The sequence below is a fragment of the Bos indicus x Bos taurus genome, chromosome 6 (genome assembly GCF_003369695.1).
Source record: "Bos indicus x Bos taurus breed Angus x Brahman F1 hybrid chromosome 6, Bos_hybrid_MaternalHap_v2.0, whole genome shotgun sequence".
Taxonomy (NCBI): Eukaryota; Metazoa; Chordata; class Mammalia; order Artiodactyla; family Bovidae; genus Bos; species Bos indicus x Bos taurus.
Window position 1 is genome coordinate 95,876,912 of NC_040081.1, and position 20,144 is coordinate 95,897,055.

A 20,144-nucleotide genomic window follows, 5' to 3' on the forward strand; every position below is an offset into this window, starting at 1 on the left:
AGCACAGAACCTAGCCCTTCACAGTGCTCAGAAGACATCTAAATGTTGCCATGTTGAAGAAGAAATATTGGAACTGGGGCTTAAAAAATTTCAATTGTCAAGAGATGAGTGAGGATTAGGGAATGAACAAAAGCATGGGGAAATGAAAGCATATAGTTTAAGTACCAAGAAAGCGAGGACTTTATCCATATCATTCATCTGATGTTCTTCACCACCAGCCTTGGGAGAGCACCCAGCTCAGTGAATATTTAATCAGTGAATGGATTTATGTAGAGAGGAGAGAGGAATAAGACTAGAAGACAAAGTCTAGCAGTCAGGTCTCAGCAGGAAACAGAATTTCCTCCTAATAACTCAAGCTCCACTTAACTGAAGGGATGACTTAAGGAGAGCAATAAGAAAGGATGGGACTAGCAACAGGGGTTTCTCTGGTGGCTCAGACAGTAAAGAATCTGCATGCGATGCAGGAGACCTGAGTTCAATTCCTGGGTCGGGAAGATCCCCTGGAGAAAAATATGGCAATCCACTCCAATATTCTTGCCTGGGAAATCCCATGGACAGAGGACCCTGGCAGGCAAAGAGCTGGACACGACTGAGCAACTAACACTCACTTTTTTTCTAGCAACAGAAGGCTGATAGCAGCCCTGAGGCTGAAAGAGCAAGAGGAGTCACTTGGCAGAAAAGATGCAGTAATTACCAGAGACAAGTACTGAAGTGGGGATGATGTGAGGAAGAAATACTGCAATCTCTCTCCTCCAGCCCTCCTTTCTCCTGCCAGGGCCTCCCATTGGCTGAACCCAACCAGAGGCCAGAGATGGTGAGAGCAGGAGAGAAAAGGTTGGAGAACTAAAAACAGAATCAGCAGCCCATTGGAACTGAGCTGAACTGAACTGAACTGAAACTGAAAGCTGTTTTTCTTTTTATTGAGATATAATGGACACAGAACATTATATTAGTTTAAGACGTACAAGCTAATGATTTGGTATTTATATATATTGTGAAATGATCACCACAATAAATCTACATCCATCACCACACATAGCTACAAATTTTTTTCCCTTGTCATGAGAACTTTGAAGTTTTACTCTCTTAGCAACTTTCATGAAAGGTGGTTAAAAAAAAAAAATAGCGCCTTCCCTTCCCTGTGCCTTCATTCATTCCCTCTTCTCCCAAGATAGTGCCAAAGAAAAAGATATATCATCTCTTATCATTTGGATTGAAAGGCTATTAGTTGCCATTGGAGATTTTGAAGGAGGAAGTGACAAAAAATAAGGCATGGGGAAACCTTATCTGTGTTCACATTCCAGCCCTTCCACTCCCTAACTGTAAACGTGGGCTAGTTATTAATATTTAAAACTCTCTGTGCCTCAACTTCCTTATCTAGACAACCAAGGAAATGATGGTAGCTATCTTGTATGGTAGTTATGAGGCTCAAAAGAGATAATCTAAGTGAAGTGCTTGGGCCTAATATTATTGCTTTTTAAAAGCCTACCTTGGATCAGATTTAGGCAAATTTGTCTTATATTGAAGTATTTACTATCAAATCAATGTTCCAGCAAGGTTTTAGTGAACGTGACAATCATAAGGAAAAGGCTAGAGTTTGTTTTAATGACTTCATGACTATGTGATTTTATTATTTTTGTCTACCCAGCTAAGAAATTCCCTTCCCTAAGCACTGATTTTTCCACCTTTAAGTAACATTAGAACGTTACAGAGGCTTTGGGTAACACAGATGAAGTCCACCTACCTGGGATTTCAACCATACAGCTGTGATTTCACTACCAATGCATTTCTGAAAATTGCTTCTTTAGCATTTCAGTGTGTTTATTCGAAAGAACAACTGAAGCAGAAAGAAAATCAAGCAACAACAGGAGGTCTTCATTTTTAAACTCATCAGTTGGCAAGCCAAAAATTTGCTCAGATCTGTTGGGGGTTCAGATGTAAAATTGGCTTCTGATAGGGAAGTCAGTAGCTACAGTTTAAAACTCCGAAGCACATTTTCTTCTCCTTCCCCTCCCCACTTCCTTGTTGTTCTAATAAGAGTGTCACATGCTTCCCTAATAGTTAAGATGTGCAACCCTTGGATTGCAAAGTACTCCTGTTTATACCACCATTAAAATTTAAACAGATATACACTTAATGGAAAGACTGGCTATAATTATGGTTCTTTAAACCCCCTTCCCACCATTGCTAATTTTTAGTGCTGCTATAAAAGAAACATTACTTTTACTGAGTTCTTGATGAATATTTGGGGAACCTTCTAAAATTATAAATGCATTTACAATTCTGATGCACCAATTTAACTTGCTTAGGTTAAACAGCAGGACGATGTAAAAGTATTTAAATATAATTTTCATACCCAAGAATTCTAGTTATTTCAACATGTAGGTGAGCCTTCAAGATGAGTCATACAGGGAAATTGCTTATTTTTGTAATGTACACTTTATACAAGTAAATGAATACTTCCCCAGTGAACTAAGGTTTTTTTAAAGGTAGTGTAAAAAATAGTATCTCTCGGGACATGAAAGGCCTTAATCAATGATTTTCAAGGACTTCCTCTGTCATTGCTTAATAACATTCAAGGCTTACAGACAGACTTCTGAATTACATATTTAAAATTGTATGTACAATATAATTACACTTGTTTCTTTTAAAGCAGCAAAACCAGGCACATGGATTGGTTGGGATGAGAGGAAATTCACCAAACTCTTAACAGCAGTCATACATGGGTGCGTGCATGCTAAGTTGCTCAGTCATGTCCGACTCTACGACCCTATGGACTGTAGCCCTCCAGGCTTTTTGCCCATGAGACTCTCCAGGCAAGAATATTCCAGTGGGTTTCAATGCCCTCCTCTAGGGATCTTCCCAACTCAGGGATCGAACCCACATCTCTCAGGTCTCCTGCATTGCAGGTGGATTCTTCACCGCTGAGCCACCAAGGAAGCCCAGTTATATATGGGAGTAGGACTAAACCAAAGTTTTAACAAAAGTGCTAGTCCCTTCCCAGGGATGTTTGATCCTCTTTCTATACTTTCTTTCAGAATATGGTGTCAGAGGCAGTGGTGAAGAGCGTTGGAATACCCACTCCATCATCTACTACCGTGTGACCTTGCACTGGTACATACAGCTCTGCGCCTGAGTTCAGTCGTGTGCAGAAAAGGATAACAATAACGCATACCCCGTATAGTTGTGAGATGAAGGGAGTGAATGCATACAGATCACTTAGGACAGGGGTCCCCACACTCTGGGATCTAGTATCTGATGATCTAAGGTGGAGCTGATGTGATCATAATAGAAATAAAGTGCAAAAAAGAAAAAAAGAAATAAAGTGCACAGTAAATGTAAGGAGGTTGAATCATCCTGAAAACATCCCCTCCCACCCCCTCGATCAGGTCCATAGCAAATTGTCTTCCACAAACCAGTCCCTGGTGCCAAAAAGGTTGGGGACCACTGACTTAGAACAGTAACAGGAGCTCAACTGGCAGGAGTAAGTGAGAATAATTATTCTGTTATTTATAGTCAGTCACTTCCAGTAAAAAGTGACCTCTTGAGGGAAGAGATAATCCAGTTTATCACCTGTATCACTGGACCTTAATACTATGTCTAGCAAGTAAGAGATGCTCAATAAAGATTGTGAACATACAAATGAATGGATCCCACATATACTGTGAGGCAACAGAGAATGCCACTATTCCATGGGTAATGATGGAACTGTAATTGTTACTCCTAGTCTATAACCTTTCTTTGTTTTAGCTGTCACTGGTTAGCATTTGCTCAGAAAGTGTCCCAAGGCTGTGTGCGCAGATCCAGGTCACTAGCAAGTGGTTTGCCTCATGATAACTCTAGACGGACAAAGAACATTTAGAAGGAGTGTCACTCTGAGATGGTTAGCATTCTTCATCCTGGAAGCTTTAGTCACCTTTCAGATGCTTATGTGGGTTTTAAAGACTAGGTCACATTGAAAGTGCAGATTTGATAGAGTCAAAAAGCACTCAGTCCACACAGAAAGCCAAGGTTTATAAACCAATCTGCATTGCTATTTAGCTCCATCCTCCTCTTCAGCAGCTGCAGCCCAAAGCTATTGGGCAAAGCTGCACTTGTCTCAAAAGTCTTCCAGGAAGAGAAGGAATATTCACAAATGGCTGACTTGCACCCTCACAGGGGATGAGTTTGCTTGCCTGAACTTTCTCCAAACTCCACTGGACTTTTAATAGTATTTTTTAAAAATGCAGCATATTTGAAATCTACTCAGAATTTCTGGTGATATACTGAAAATGATTGAGTTCAATTAATATTATATACTGTTGTTGCTAATATTTATCTCTCTTCACAAAGTGAGACTTATTTTTAACTTTTTGGCCATGCCAAGAGGCATGTGGGATCTTAGTTTCTCAACCAGGGATCGAACCCACGCCCTGCTGCGTTGGAAGTGAAGATTCTTAACCACTAGGTCGTCAGGAAGTCTCAAGTCAGTCTTTTTGTATGAAACAATCTCCTGAACTTCCTTCTCTCTGCATTTCAGTCCTATTTCCTGTCCTCTTGCTTACACAGAGGCTGAACTTTAAAAATGTTAAACACACACACATATACCACATGTATCTTTGCTTGTCGGAGTAAAGAAAGGTATGTTATCATTACTCCCTTTTAAGATGAGGTGCCCAGGGCACTCACAAGTGGGAGTGAATAAATCACAGATCTTCAAGGAACTGTACCCTAGGATCCCTAAATGCCTTTTATTAACCCATTATGGGTTATTAATTTATTAAATGAAGCTATTAAAATACTCCAGGGATGAGGAGACAGAAATGGATTGGTCAGAATTAGTTAAGGGCCAAGTAAACAAGAAGCAATGCAGGGAATTCAGTACAGGATAGAAGGGCAATTGGATCACACAGACTAGTATTTACACAATGGACAGAGGAGCCTGGTGGGCTCCAATCCATGGGGTCGTACAGAGTCAGACAGGACTTGGCAACTAAACCAACAGTAATTTACAAAGTGCTTTTTACATACAGGAGGAGAATAAACGAAAGGAGTGAAGAGGATACTGAATTAGTATAGGTAGGAAGGTTCCACCAACACACAGTCCTTAGACCTTAAAATTGCCTTATTGTGATTTTAAGTCGGTAAAGAAATATATTGGGATGACAAAGAAATCTAGATAGCTCCTTAATTAGTTTAAAATATAACACTGGTAGATCAAAATCTGCCTTACAATTTTGTAAATTTTGATACCATTACTCTTTCTATAGTATGGAAATTTTTGAATATAATTTAAAATCTTTGGTACAAGTGGGTTTCCAAGAGCTTTCATTCATGTTTCACAACTCTTTCCCACGCCACAGACACGGTACGCTCAGGTAGCACATCGAATTGTAGCACAAGGATGACCAATGTCCCTCGGAAGCCTGAGGCCAACCAAGAGGAAACATTTCTAGCACTTCCTCTGAGGCAGGCTCTCACTCAATAAACTGACTCAAGAAGCAGAGCAGTATTGGTACTAGAAGACCCAGGCATCTGTTAACTCAGTGACTGCTACTGCTGCAAAGTCCCTTCAGTCGTGTCCGACTCTGTGCAACCCCATAAATGGCAGCCCACCAGGCTCCTCTGTCCCTGGGATTCTCCAGGCAAGAACACTGGAGTGGGTTGCCATTTCCTTCTCCAATGCATGAAAGTGAAAAGTGAAAGTGAAGTCACTCAGTCGTGTCTGACTCTTCGAAACCCCATGGACTGAAGCCCACCAGGCTCCTCTTTCCATGGGATTTTCCAGGCAAGAGTACTGACAGCTTGTCTTAAATCCCAACCCAGAATGCGGCCCCAATCCACACCGTTCTCCCACCCCAGCTCAGAAGCAAAACGTTATTCTGTAGGAAACTTCAAAGGAAGCAAAGTGTGAAAGTCTAAGAGTCAAGTCTCCCCCCCACCCCAGGGGGCCATCATGTACCATTTTACTGCAATTTCTCTTTGCTTTGTTTTTTCCAACGATGCATTTAGCTACAGTAAGTAGGAAAAAAAAAAATCCCTATTCAAGAGAGTGGAGTCATTATCCACACACAAAAGGCCATTTAGAGAAAGAAAGGCTCAGTCAGTTCAAGCTGTGGCTGCCAGAGTCCAGACCTATTAGGGAAAAAAAAGGTTAGCTGTTTAAGTGGGAATGTGAAACAAAATGTCATAATTAGGGCTAACTGGGCACCCTCCCCCCCTGCCGAGAAAGCTGCCTGGGATCATAAACTAATTCCCTGAAAGTTCTAGGCTTAGGGGGAAGCAAATCATCAACTCTAAATGACAGTTCAGTGGTTAACCTTTACCCTGGAGGCTAGGTTTTCATTCTTTCTTGTTTTTCTTTTAGGTATTTTTTTTTAATAGATGTCACTTTTATAGGATTGGACTGTTTTTTTTTCCTAGCTCTCCACTACTGGCATGCTGCAGATCACTCTGTGTGTGTGTGTGTGTGTAAAACCCATGATAAATATCTCCCAATAACAGTAGTTTCCTTTAGTGATGAACTGTATGGGAGAATTGGGAATTAATTCTTTGTCTCTCTCTCTCTGTACTTCCTAATTGCTCTTTTTAATGACAAGTAAGTAGACAAGCTGGCTTAAAACTCAACATTCAAAAAAACTAAGATCATGGCATCTGGTCCCATCATTTCATGGCAAATAGATGGGGAAACAATGGTAACAGTGACAGACTTTATTTTCTTGGACTCCAAAATCACTGCAGACTGTGATATAAGTCATGAAATTAAAAGATGCTTGCTCCTTGGAAGAAAAGCTATGACCAACCTAGACAGCATATTAAAAAGCAAAGACATCACTTTGCCAACAAAGGTCCAAAGCTATGGTTTTTCCAGTAGTCATGTATGGATGTGAGAGTTGGACCTTAAAGAAGACTGAGTGCCAAAGAACTGATGCTTTTGAAAGTAGTGCTGGAGAAGACTTGAGAGTCCCTTGGACAGCAAGGAGAGTCAATCCTAAAGGAAATCAACACTGAATATTCATTGGAAGAATTGATACTGAAGCTGAAGCTCCAATATTCTGGCTACCTGATGCCACGTGCCTACTCGTTGGAAAAGACCCTGATGCTGGCAAAGATTGAAGGCAGGAGGAGAAGGGGGTTGCAGAGGATGGCATGGTTAGATAGCATCACTGACTCAATGGACATGAGTTTGAGCAAGCTCCAGGAGATACATGCTGCAGTCCATGGGGTTGCAAAGAGTCGGACACAATTTAGCATCTGAAAGGAACTGAAGGTAAAAGGGAGACAAAAAGACATGTAAAATACTTCAGATAAAATTTTCTCCCATGTTTCCCTTAAAGGAGAAAACGCAGTTAGAGTTTGGACGTGATTGATCATGAGGAGAAAGGAGGTATGTGCCTCAGAGAAGAGGCAGCATCGTGAAGGCAGAAGCACCCACGGGACTGTCAACAGGCTTCACTTCTCCTTTTCTTCAGCCATATAAGGGCATCCGGGTAAAAGCAATTTCAGACTGACGGATGTTCATAGTTAATACTACAGTAAATTCTCAGGATTTAGCATACTCAGAGGCATGGGATTCTTTTTTTTTTTTAAAGAAGAGTTTGTCCTTGTATTTTTATTTTTAGATTATTTGGCTGCATTGGGTCTTAGTTACGGCACACGGGGTCTTCGATCTTTGATGCCACGTGTAGAATCTTTAGTTGTGGCATGTGGGGTCTAGTTCCCTGACCAGGGATCGAACCCAGGACCCCTGCATTGGGAGCACAGAGTCTTAGCCACTGGACCACCAGGGAAGTCCAAGGGATGGTATCCTGATTGATAAAATGATGTGAGAATGAGTCCATGCTAGTCATTTAATAGCTACTTCCTATCAGATTGATTGGTTGGAATGTTCCAGTTTACTAGAGGGTAACCATGTACACAGGACATGTATAACCAGTATTCAATAAATAAGGTGAGGCCTGCAATATTATTGAAAATTTAATATTAATGATTCAGAAGGCACTTTGGGATCTTGTAGAGCCTCGACTGATTATTTTGGATATCAATGATGAATATAACACAGAATGCAATATAACACAAATTCTAAAGTGGTTTCTTTTGCTAGATTATGTTACAGTTTTGCTTTTTATGCAGTATTTCTAAAATGACTTGCAGATAAAATGGAGAAAATTGCTTAGCAAATAGAGACTAGGCATTTTACTTACACCTTTATGGGCTTTCATTAACACTTGCTTTCATTTTTACCACCCTCATAACAAAATATTTATTGAATGTGGGATTTTTAAAGCAAAAAGCATGCTTCCTATGTTCACATAGCTTAATTAATCATTTAAGAAGTAAGTAGGGTAAGAGCATTTCCTTTAAATCCCATGAGATGTCTTTTCCATTTTTTTGCACCAAAAAGTTTTGTCTAGGTAGAGTTGTATCCAGATAGAGGAAGGGAAAGGGAGAATCGTTAAATCTTTTGGTTTCTGAGAAAAGAACAGATGTGAATAAAGAGTAGATGTGAATAAAGAGTTGCAGGCCAGTCAAAGATTGAGAAAAGGACACCAATTTAATTCATGCAACAAATATTTTTGAAGGTCTATTATGTTCCAGGTGCTATTGTAGGGACTTAAGATACATAGATTTTACTAGAGGAAACAGACAATAAATAGGCCTCATGAAAATATAAAGGATGCTCTTGTTGTTTAGTCACCAAGTCATGTCCAGCCCTTTTTGATGCACCGTGGACTGTAGCCCACCAGGCTCCTCCGTCCATGGAATTTTCCAGGCAAGAATACTAGAGTGAGTTGCTGTTTTCTTCTCCAGGGGATCTTCCCAACACAGGATTGAACCTGGGTCTCTTGCACTGCAGACAGATTCTTTACTGTCTGAGCCATCAGGGAAGCCCATAAAGGATGTTAGATGATAATAAACATTATGAAAATATTGAGCAGGCTATGGGAAGGTATCAGAGAAAAGGTAGCTTCTGAAATTTTAAATAGTGTGGTTAGGGTAGACACCACATTTGAACAAAGCCTTGAAGGAGGTGAAAGAGTTATTCTCATGGATATGAGAGGCTGGGGCATTTCTGGCTACATATAAGACACAATGGAAAGTAGAAAATTACTTATTGAGAAAAATACTAAGGGCAGACTATGGGAAGAAGAAGAAAGGATAGTCATTGGTGGCAAATAGGCTGCCAGGAAATCCCTAAAGTAATTTTGAAATGCTTGGCTTTGGAAATTGTGATTGGAAGAAATAATAAAAATAACCTCTCTGTCCAAATATGATTAGCACATGGACATGGATCTACAGAATAAACACATAAATGTGTACACACCTAAATTCTGGCATATTTCTAGTTAGCAAATACCACATTGGGTACATTCTTTTTTTTTTTTTTTTTAATTGGAGTATAGTTTTGATGTTTTCCAGGTGGTTCAGTGATAAATAATCTGCCTGCCAATGCAGGAGACACAAGAGAATTGGGTTCAACCTCTGGGTTGGGAAGATCCCTTGGAGTAGGAAAGGGCAACCCACTCTAGCATTCTTGCCTAGAAAATCCCACAAACAGAGAAACCTGGTGGGCTGCAGTCCAGGGGGTCGCAATGAGTCGGACACGACTACATGACTGAGCATAATTTATTTCAGTCGGACGTGACTGCCCAACTGTAAAGCATAGTTGCTTTACAATGGTGTGTTAGTTTCTGCTACATGATGAAGTGAATCAGCTATATGTATACACATATCCCCTCCCTCTTGGATCTCCCTCCCACCCCCACTCCCCTATCCTACTCCTCTAGGTCATCACAGAGTACCAAGCTGAGGTTCTATGCTTTACAGCAGGAAAAGATTCTTTACTACTGAGCTGCAAGGGAAGCCCATAAATGATGCTAGACGATAATAAAAGTTATCAAAATATTAAGTAGGGTATGGGAGGGTAGCAGAGAAAAAGTTATCTATTCTACACATAGTAGTGTATATATGTCAATCCTAATATCCCGATCAGTAGCACCCTCCCTTCCACCCCTGTGTCTGCATGTCTGTGTGCCTACTCCTGCTCTGCAAACAGGTTCATCAGTATCATTTTTCTAAATTCCACATATATGCTTTAATACACGCCATTCATTCTTTTCTTTCTGACTTACTTCACTCTGTATGACAGACGCTAGGTCCATCCACAACTCTACCAAAGGACCCGACTGAAATCCCTATCAAAGGATCAACGGCATTCTTCACCGAGTTAGAACAAAACTTTTTACAAGCTGTATGGAAACTCAAAAGACGTCAAAAAGCCATAGCAATCTCGAGAAAGAAAAAATGGAGCTGGAGAAATTAGGCTCCCTGACTTCAAACCATTTATTCTTTTATCGTTTATGTTCCGAGGACCACATGTGTCAGACACTGTGTTGAGAACTAGGGAGAAGTGATGAGCAAGCAGATCAGACGTGATTCCTCCATTCACGGCAGAGATGTTCTTTAATTAAATGATGCATTTGTTATCTTGTTCTAAGTGCTGTGGAAAATTACATGAAAGTTGGAAAGCATATTGTAGAGTTACTTGACCTACTTCGGGAGACAGGAAAAGATTCCGCTACGAAGGTGATATTTGAGCCATGATGTGAGTGATGAGTTAACATTAACTAGGGAAAGAGAAAGATTCACGCAGGCAGAGGTGGAATATATTCGAAGTACTGAAAGGCCAGTGGCTTAAGGAGCGAAGAATGATTCAGTCAGCAGCAACAGGGCACACTCACACGTAGGGCCACTGGGGATAGTTACATGAAGGGACTCTTTGCAGTGGGGTCTGAACGGTTAAGGGAAGTCAACATGACTGTATGGTACCCCAAAATGAAAAGTTATTCCTGTGCCTGGGCATCAAGTGGAAGGCAGGAGTATTTATCAGAGAAAAGGGCTCCAGGAAAGATATACTTCACAGTGGCTGCGGCTGTAAGGAGATGCAGATAGATTGAAGCAACACAGCAAGGAGAGATCCAGGGGCATAAATACCAGACTGCAATCTCCAGCCACCTCCTCATCTCCAGCGTTTCTTTAGTCGTGGTGGTTTAGTTGCTAATTCATGTCCAATTCTTGCAACCCCATGGACGGTGTAGCCCACTGGGCTCCTCTGTCCATGGGATTTCCCAGCCAAGAATACTGGAGTGGGTTGCCATTTCCTTCTCCAGGGGATCTTCCTGACCCAGGGGTCAAACCCAGGTCTCCTGCATTGCAGGCGGTTTCTTTACCAACTGAGCCACCAGGGAACCTTCCTTAGTCAAATGCACCATAAGTCAGATGACGAGGGAGCCCTGTGATGCAGCTTATCACGAGTGAGCTCTCAGTGCACACTGGGGGGTGAAGAAGAATCAAGTGGACCTGGAGGGGAAAGTGGAAAATGTCCTGCAGAGTACGCGCCCGGTGGGTCCAGATCTTATCAGCCAAGTGAGGGACTCGAGTATTCGTTCTTCTGAACATGATCGGTGATGAGGGAAAGACGGGATCAGATTTGCATTCATAAAGGAAGGTTACTAGTGTCACAGGAGCAGATTGGAAGCTCGGTGGTGGTCCCCATGAGAGGTGACGGGAGCCTCTACTGATCTGGGGGTTGTCTTAGGTGCGGAGGTGTGGGGACATTCTGGAGGCAACGAGTTTGTGCTGGTTTGGAAATGGGTGATGGGAAAGAGGGTGTGAGTGGTATGAAGTCTAGATTTCAGTTTGCATTGGAGGATAGGTGGTGGTGCCGTTCTCTGAAGGAGGAGCAGGTTTGGGAGTTAGGGAAAATCGTGAGCTTGGTTTTGGAAATACTGAGTCTTTGAGGTAAAGGTCACGTCAGCACGTCTACTTAAGTAGGTGTTTACCCGCTATGTTCACTGTGTCCCAACAAGGTGCCATGCTAAGCACTTGAGATCAAGTATTTTCTCCAATCCTCAAAATACTAAGGCAGACGTTATTGTTCCCATTTTATAGATGGGAAAACTGAGGCTTAGGGAGGTCAAATATCCTCTTTACATTTACTATTTGAAACGCAGACACTTGAAACCCCAACAGAAGCTCTTTCCTTTCTGTACTGCTAAGTCTGCAGGTCACAGAAGCATCAGACGAGCCTGTAGGAAGGCTAAGGAAGAATGAAAAAGAATTCTGTTCTGAAGCCTTTCATTTGAGGAAACTACGGGCTTTGTCTCATTGGATTCTAGAGTAGGCTCATGTAAATTTCAATTAACCGATCAGTCAGCACTCCCTAAGCAATTATTATATGATTAGGATTTTGCTGGCCATTATATATCTATATATATAAAGATTATGAAAAGTATATGAGCCTTGATTTCAAGAACTTAAAATTTAGCTGAGGAGGCTAAATACACTCAGGAAATAATTTTACCTATGATAACATAATATGCTGGTAACAAAATGCCAGGTTGTAAAGGGCTGACAGCCTGAGGAAAGGATAATATATATCATGATAAGGTCTTACTTAGGGGAGAGTTGCATTATGTGTACAAAAGGAAATTGAAAAAGGGGAGAATTCTGTGTGTTAATGGTCTAAGAAATTTCACCAATTGAGTGCTTGTTGGCAGATTGGATGTCTCCTTCTAAGAAATTTCTAAAGATACACAATTAATTACAGGTTTACAATTAGTTACATAAAGTATGCATCAAATGGTCTGAGAGTTGAAATCTCTGAGAACTTGTCTTATTTAACATTTATTTTTTGAAATTCTGGCAACCAAGAGTCCTTTGCTTTTTTTTTTTTTTTTTTTTGATAGACAAGGGAGAGCAATCTGTTCATATTTCTGTGGAAGGAGAGGCTGAAATTGCAAATACGTTTCAATCTGATACAATCTAAATCCTTATCCCAATAATGAAAAATGCCATCAACAAATCTAAGATCTTTGCAGCACCATAAAGATGATAAAGGCATCCAGAGAATAGACATTTTCTTAGTAGTAGTAACTCTTCAAGCCAGGAGGGAATGGCAAGACATACTTAAAATGATGAAAGAAAATAACCTACAGCCCAGATTATTGTACCCAGCAAGGATCTCATTCAAGTATGAAGGAGAAATCAAAAGCTTTTCAGACAAGCAAAAGCTGAGAGAATTCTGCACCACCAAACCAGCTCTCCAACAAATACTAAAGGATATTCTCTAGACAGGAAACACAAAAATGGTGTATAAACTCGAACCCAAAACAATAAAGTAAATGGCAACGGGATCATACTTATCAGTAATTACCTTAAACGTAAATGGGTTGAATGCCCCAACCAAAAGACAAAGACTGGCTGAATGGATACAAAAACAAGACCCCTACATATGTTGTCTACAAGAGACCCACCTCAAAACAGGGGACACATACAGACTGAAAGTGAAGGGCTGGAAAAAGATTTTCCATGCAAATTGGGACCAAAAGAAAGCAGGAGTCACAATACTCGTATCAGATAAATTAGACTTTAAAACAAAGGCTGTGAAAAGAGACAAAGAAGGTCACTACATAATGATCAAAGGATCAATCCAAGAAGAAGATATAACAATTATAAATATATATCCACCCAACATGGGAGCACCGCAGTATGTAAGACAAATCCTAACAAGTATGAAAGGAGAAATTAACAATAACACAATAATAGTGGGAGACTTTAATACCCCACTCACACTTATGGATAGATCAACTAAACAGAAAATTAACAAGGAAAAACAAACAAACAAACAAACATGTATCTATAAAGCTCACTAAAGCAAAGCACAGTAAAATGAGGTATGGCAATAAAAGGCGTTAAATTTATCAAAAAAAAAAAAAATAAAGTGCTGAAAAATTTAAAATAAAATAAAATAAAAAATAAATAAATAAAAAAACCATTAAAATAAAAAAATAAAAAAATAAATCCTTATCCCAATAATGAAAAATGCCATCAACAAATCTAAGATCTTTGCAGCACCATAAAGATGATAAAGGCATCCAGAGAATAGACATTTTCTTAGTAGTAGGTATTATATTAATGGACATTTGCATAGTACCTTATGATTTACGAAGTACTTTATAGACTTTATCTCACTTGGTAACTAAACAAAGCCAAACTTTCATCAGAAAGTTATGTTGGTTATATAGATCCCCAAAGAGAAAAAAATGTGTTTGTTTTTAACAAATTTAGGAACAAAAAAATCAGTCTTAGCTTCTTAGGCATGAGAAGGAAATCACGGATTACCACAAAATATAATAACTTTATAATAATATAGCAAGGACTATAATTATAAGAATAATATATATTGAACCTCTGCTATGTATCTGGTCCTGGTCTATGCACTTTAGGTATTAACTTGCATAAGCCTATAACAGTTCCATGCAGAAGGTATTATTTCCATTTTACAGATGAGGAAACTCAGGCACAAGTGTTTAAGTAACTTGCTAAGGTCCTACAAGCAGTAAGTGGAAGACCTGGGCTTTGAACCTGAGAAGTCTGGCTCCAGAAGACTCACTCTTAACCACTCAAGACTCTTTCTAAAATGTAAATTGTCCCTTATATAAACATTGTTTCTTAAACAAAACTATAAAATAGTCAATGATTTACAAACAAAAATAAAGAGGAAAAAAGGATAGGCACTATTGCGAAAGCTAATCAAAACAATAAAATCCCATGGAGAGGAAGAAAGATCATAAAAACTAAAAAGTCTGCTCAAAGATTTAGAAATGGAAGTGTTTCTTTTTCACTAGTCTCTGAAGAAAGAGAAAGGAAGGTTAAGAAGGAAGAGACTAATTTATGATCCAAGAATAACTCAAGGTTATCATAATTATAAAAATGTTTTTAACCCTTCCAAAAACTATTTCCTGCTTTACTTGGAGAGGACACAAACTTCTGACATAGAATAAGTCCATTCCCAAGCAACAGGGAGAAGGTCTAGAGACAAATAGACAGTCTAAAATCTTGGGCATCTCATTGAGGACTGCAAACTCTTTAACTTGTTCCTCATTCTGGGTGTGTGAGGGCCAAAGGTGAACGTACCAACAGAATTCATTCCTTTTTATGATCTTTAATCATTTACTTATTAAAAAAAATTTTTTTTTTATTGGAGATATCCCCTGGAGGAGGGTTTGGCAACCCACTCCAGTATTCTTGCCTGGAGAATCCCAAAGACAGAGGAGCCTGGTGGGCTGTAGTTCACAGGGTCGCGAAGAGTTGGACACGACTGAAGGATTTAGCACACAGCACACAGTTGCTTTACAATGTGCGTTAGTTTCTGCCGTACAGCAAAGTGAATCAACTATATGTGTACATATATCCTCTCTTTTTTGAGGTCGCCACAGAGCACTGAGGTCACTACAGAGCACTGAGTAGAGTTCCCTGCGCTTTACAGTAGGTTCTCATTAGTTACCTATTTTTTACACAGTACTGAATATATGTCAGTTCCAATATGACATATATATGTCAGTCTTAATCCACTCCACACACCCCCTCCCTCTTTGGTATCCGTATGTTTGTTCTCTATGTCTGCGTCTCTATTTTTGCTTTGCAAATAAGTTCATCTATAACATTTTTCTAGATTCCACATATATGTGTTCATAAATAATATTTGTTTTTCTTTTTCTGACTTACTTATGTATGACAGTCTCTAGGTCCATCCATGTCTCTACAAATGACCCAATTTCACTCCTCTTTGTGGCTGAGTAATATTCCATTGTATATATGCACCACTTCTTCTTTAATCCATTCATCTGCTGATGGACCTTAAAGTTGCTCTCACGTCCTGGCTACTGTGTAAATAGTGCTGCAATGAACATTTGGGTGCATGTATCTTTTTGAATTATGGTTTTCTCAGAGTACATGCCCAGGAGTGGAATTGCTGGTTCATACAGTAGTTTTATTCCTACTTTGTTAAGGAATCTTCATACTGTTCTCCACAGTGGCTGTATCAATTTACATGTCTACCAACAGTGTAAGAGGGTTCCCTTTTCTCCACACCCCCACCAGCATTTATGGTTTTTAAATTTTTAATGATTCTTTCAAGTGAAGACACCTGGCAAGTAGCTCTACCCAGCTTCCCATAAGTCTCTTGTAATAGGAAGGAAATTGTGTAGAGGTTTGAAGATCTCTGTAATTTGGGGCAAAAATGGTAAATCCCCATCAACTCTGATAAAGTGTAAAAAGGAACTCAGTGCTGCTTTGCATTTGGGGATACATAGAAGAGATTCTTCTCCAGTATTCCCCTGAGGAGGCTAAAATATAGGATTTTTCCTAATGTCCTTGCAGTAAGAGCGATGGGTGCAAATCTTAAGATACTGGCATCTCTTGCCTGCCGCATAGAGTGAGGAACTCACAGGGATATGGTCAAGAACAAGGTCTGTGTGTGCCTAATTTTCTGACTCATAATCTGGAAAGCAACCTCTTATCTCCCATGGCAAAAGAAAAGAAAAAAATATTTTGCTTTCTCTGATCACAAAATTAAATTTTCTAAAATGATATGAAAATGTACTTTATTAAAGACTCAGTGTTGTGCTGCACTTTTTCACAATTTAGTTTTGATCAAAAGACTCTTTTAAAGGTGTTTATGCCTGTGGAACATTTTAAAATCTCATTAAGGAGGCTTTATTGATATGAGGGATAAAATCTTATGGTGATCACAATAAAAAGCACTGTGTGTGAATGTTATATGGATTTTGCTATATTGCTTTTCCCGACACCAATAAAATTCATAATATTAAAAATAAGCATGCTTTACTTTTTGACCTACTAATTGATTCTTCACTGCAAGACTTGGAGCAGTGTTTTTCAAACTGTGATCAGCAACACAGAGGGTAACAAAATCAATTCATTGGACCTTGCCAACGAAGTATTAAATACTTGTATTAAATGGTTAAGTGTTAAAAAGTAAAAATGAAATAGAATGGGCTAGAATAGAAATATTGGAGTATATCACACAAGGTAAAAATAGTATTATTTCATTATATTTTGTTTCAATTATTTATATGTGTATGTGTACTGGGATATAAAATTGGAGATTTTTAATTGGAGTATAGTTGCTTTAAAACAGTGTGTTAGTTTCTGCTGTACAGCGAAGTGAATCAACTGTAAGTACACATATAATCCCTCCCTCTTGGCCTTCCCTCCCATACCCGCCACCCCAGCCCTCTAGGTTATCCAGAGCACCAAGCTGAGCTCCCTGAGCTTTACAGCAGATTCCTACTGGCGATCTGTTTTACTACATGATAAAGTATTCATGACAATCGTAATCTCCCAGTTCATCCCCTCCTGCCACGTCCACACATCCATTCTCTACATCTGTGTCTCTATTCCTGCCCTGCAAATAGGTTTTGTTTTTGATAAGAGTGAAGAAAAAAGGTTTGAAAGCCTCTGACTTGAAGAGACTGTTGGACAAGAATATCAGCCCAGTCCTGATGGTTCATCCTTTACTCCCAAATCCACAACTCCACTGTCAAGAATGACTTGCTGAATTTTGATATAGTCATATGATGAATATTATACAGCAGTGAATATGAGTAAACTCCAGCTTTTATGAAACAATATAAATCTTAGAAACACACTATTGGAATGAAAAACTGAGATGCAGAAAAATACATTCACTATGATACCATTTCACTGAAGCTCTAAGAAAGCTAAAATTAATATTCATTGTCTAATGATACATAATAAAACCAGAATAGACATAATAATAAAACAGAAAAGACAAACGTAAAATCTAGGAACAAGACTACCTCTGTGCAGGAGGCAGGGGAAAGTGGAGGAGTCTGGGGAAGAATATGCCAGAAGTTTCTATGCCATTGTTCATGTTCCAGTTCTTAAGTTGGGAAGGTGGTTATTATGTTTCATAACTTAAACATAGTCCTCAATCTGTATTAATATTTTTGCTTATACCCAACAATAAACAAGTGAACTTATTAATCAACTTTATAAGGAAGCAAATCTCTTTTTGTTTTCTTAAATTTTGTATTTGATAGAAGTCTGATAACTAACCTTATTCCTAAAACACACCGCCTTTCCCAGTGATGGAGTGGCCAATAATATCCCAGACAACTAAGCTTATCTAAAAATAAGATTAGCTTTCAACCAGCTGCCTGGAAATGACTGAGTAAATGAAGATGATTTTCTCAAAATTGCGGACTCCCCTCTGTGACCTCGCATAATGTCCTTCTTTTCATTGCCTCAGTTTCTCCAGCTGCAAAAAAAAAAAAATTATGTGTAACTCTGGATTCCTGCTCCCTCCTTATCCTGCTCTAATCATCAAAGAATAAGAGCAAGCATTTCTAAGCAGTACTTCACAAACTTGCTATTTGATGGACACTCCATCGAAAAAGACTTTTGAATGACTGCCAAAATACCTAGCTCCCATTCAGACAGCAAAGTTCATTTCATAGTTGAGCTCTTTTGCTGTAAAGGAGAAAAGTGCTTCTTGAACGGTGAAAATGCAGCTGCCTGCAGTTTCCTATCTTTAGAGAATTAAATTATATATTTAAAAAAAAATGTTAAGTGCTCACTCAGCAGTTAGACTGTAGTTTCTATATGCAGCCCCACTTCCTCCATGTAAGTACACAGAATCCCCAAATCAAACAGTCTGCCTTCCAAATTCGTAAGACAGTTGACTGGGATTTAAACTATCTTTCCCAAAGGAGACCACGTTAGATATGATGGACTGGGTCTCTCTGGGTCTCTCAGGGAGATGGTGCTGGAAGCTCTCCGGCGCCTCTTGCTTTCAAGGCCCAGGGGGTGAAGGATTTGGTGGGAAAGACTGAGGGACAGGACTGTAGAGTGGGCAGAAACATTTGCAAAGGGAAGTGGTTACACGAGGCTGGGGAGGCCCCCTCGGGGGCCACCTCTCAATGCTGCTCCACCCTGGGCAGCTGAGCGTGACAGTGTGTGGGGTGTGCAGGCGTGGGGCCCTTCAGTGGGGGACCCCAGCAGCAAAGGAGGCTTCCAAAGGGAGGCAAGCCCGATGGGACGTAGAAAGGGTCAGGGGACCCATTGGTATGTACTGAAAAAAAGTAACCTTCAGGACGGTTGAAAATTAATAAGCATATCCAAACATTTCTTGAGTACACTGTTCAAGACCCAGAGAAAGAGAAAACTACTGTCTGGATGACATGTATTTTTCTTGTTCTTTTTTTGTTCGCTCTTCCTTAATGAAGGGGCAAAAATCCTGAGTGCTCAAAGCCATAACAACCCCATTCCTGGTGGGATGACAGCCCAAGGCTAATGGAAGCACGGTGGTAGCCAAAAAACAAGAGTGATCCTGGCAGTGGGACACCATGAAAAGACTCTACATATGTATTAAATACTGTTATTCATTGTCGCCAAGATGAAATGAAAAGGCTGACAAAGTATGGGCACTGAGTAACAAGGCCAGGAGATTCTGGGCTCTTATGGAAGCAGCTCTGTCTCTCAGAGCTTCACAGTTCCACATATAGTCTGAGGAGGTCCAGGTAAATTTACATTGACAACTGAATCAATGTAAATTAAACTCTTTTTATATTTTTATTACATATATATTATATATTTCTTATATTCCCTGTCCCTATTCAAAGTAATATATATATATATATTATATGTATAAAAAGTATATATAATTTTCAAAATTGGCATTATAAAATTCATAGAGTTTCATGATAAAGGGAAAAAACAAGATATAATCTAGATCTACTTCAACACAATCATACAGATTATCAAAGACATTAAGACTAGGACCTGAAATGTCAGAATGCTTCTTTTTAAAAAAAATGTTTATGTACTTATTTTCGACTGTGCTGAGTCTTTGTTGCTGCACTTGAGCTCTCTATAGTTGTGGTGCACGGGCTTCTCATTGCGGTGGCTTCTCCTGTTGCAGGCATGGGCTCTAGAGTATGAGAGCTTCAGTAGTGGTGGCACATGGGCTCAGTTGCCCCACGGCATGTGGAATCTTCCCAGACCAGGGATTGAACCTGTGTCCCTCACACTGGCAGATGGATTCTTAACCACTGGACCACCAAGGAAGTCCCAAACAACCTCTTAAAGAGACATGTTTGTAGGAAAGTAAGAGTTTTTGTAGGAAAATGAGAAAGATTTTGTAGGAAAATGAGAAAGATTCACTTTTGTCTCCAGCCTTGGGACAATTCTACAGGCTATGACTTTGAGCTACCAGTGGAGTCATTATCTTTTTTCTCTCTCTCTTTCATGTAATAATTATTGAGAATTCATGTAGT

At 39.6% G+C, this 20,144-nt stretch overlaps 1 protein-coding gene and 1 non-coding gene across 2 annotated transcripts in view; both read right to left on the reverse strand.

Moving 5' to 3' along the window:
- Window positions 1-20,144, reverse strand: part of LOC113894441 (ras-GEF domain-containing family member 1B) — a 651,277-nt gene that overhangs the window by 89,551 nt on the left and 541,582 nt on the right. The gene's annotated exons all lie outside the window — the stretch shown is intronic.
- On the reverse strand, window positions 7,697-7,769 carry TRNAG-CCC. Its single transcript has one exon. It is a non-coding gene; the product is annotated as a tRNA-Gly (tRNA).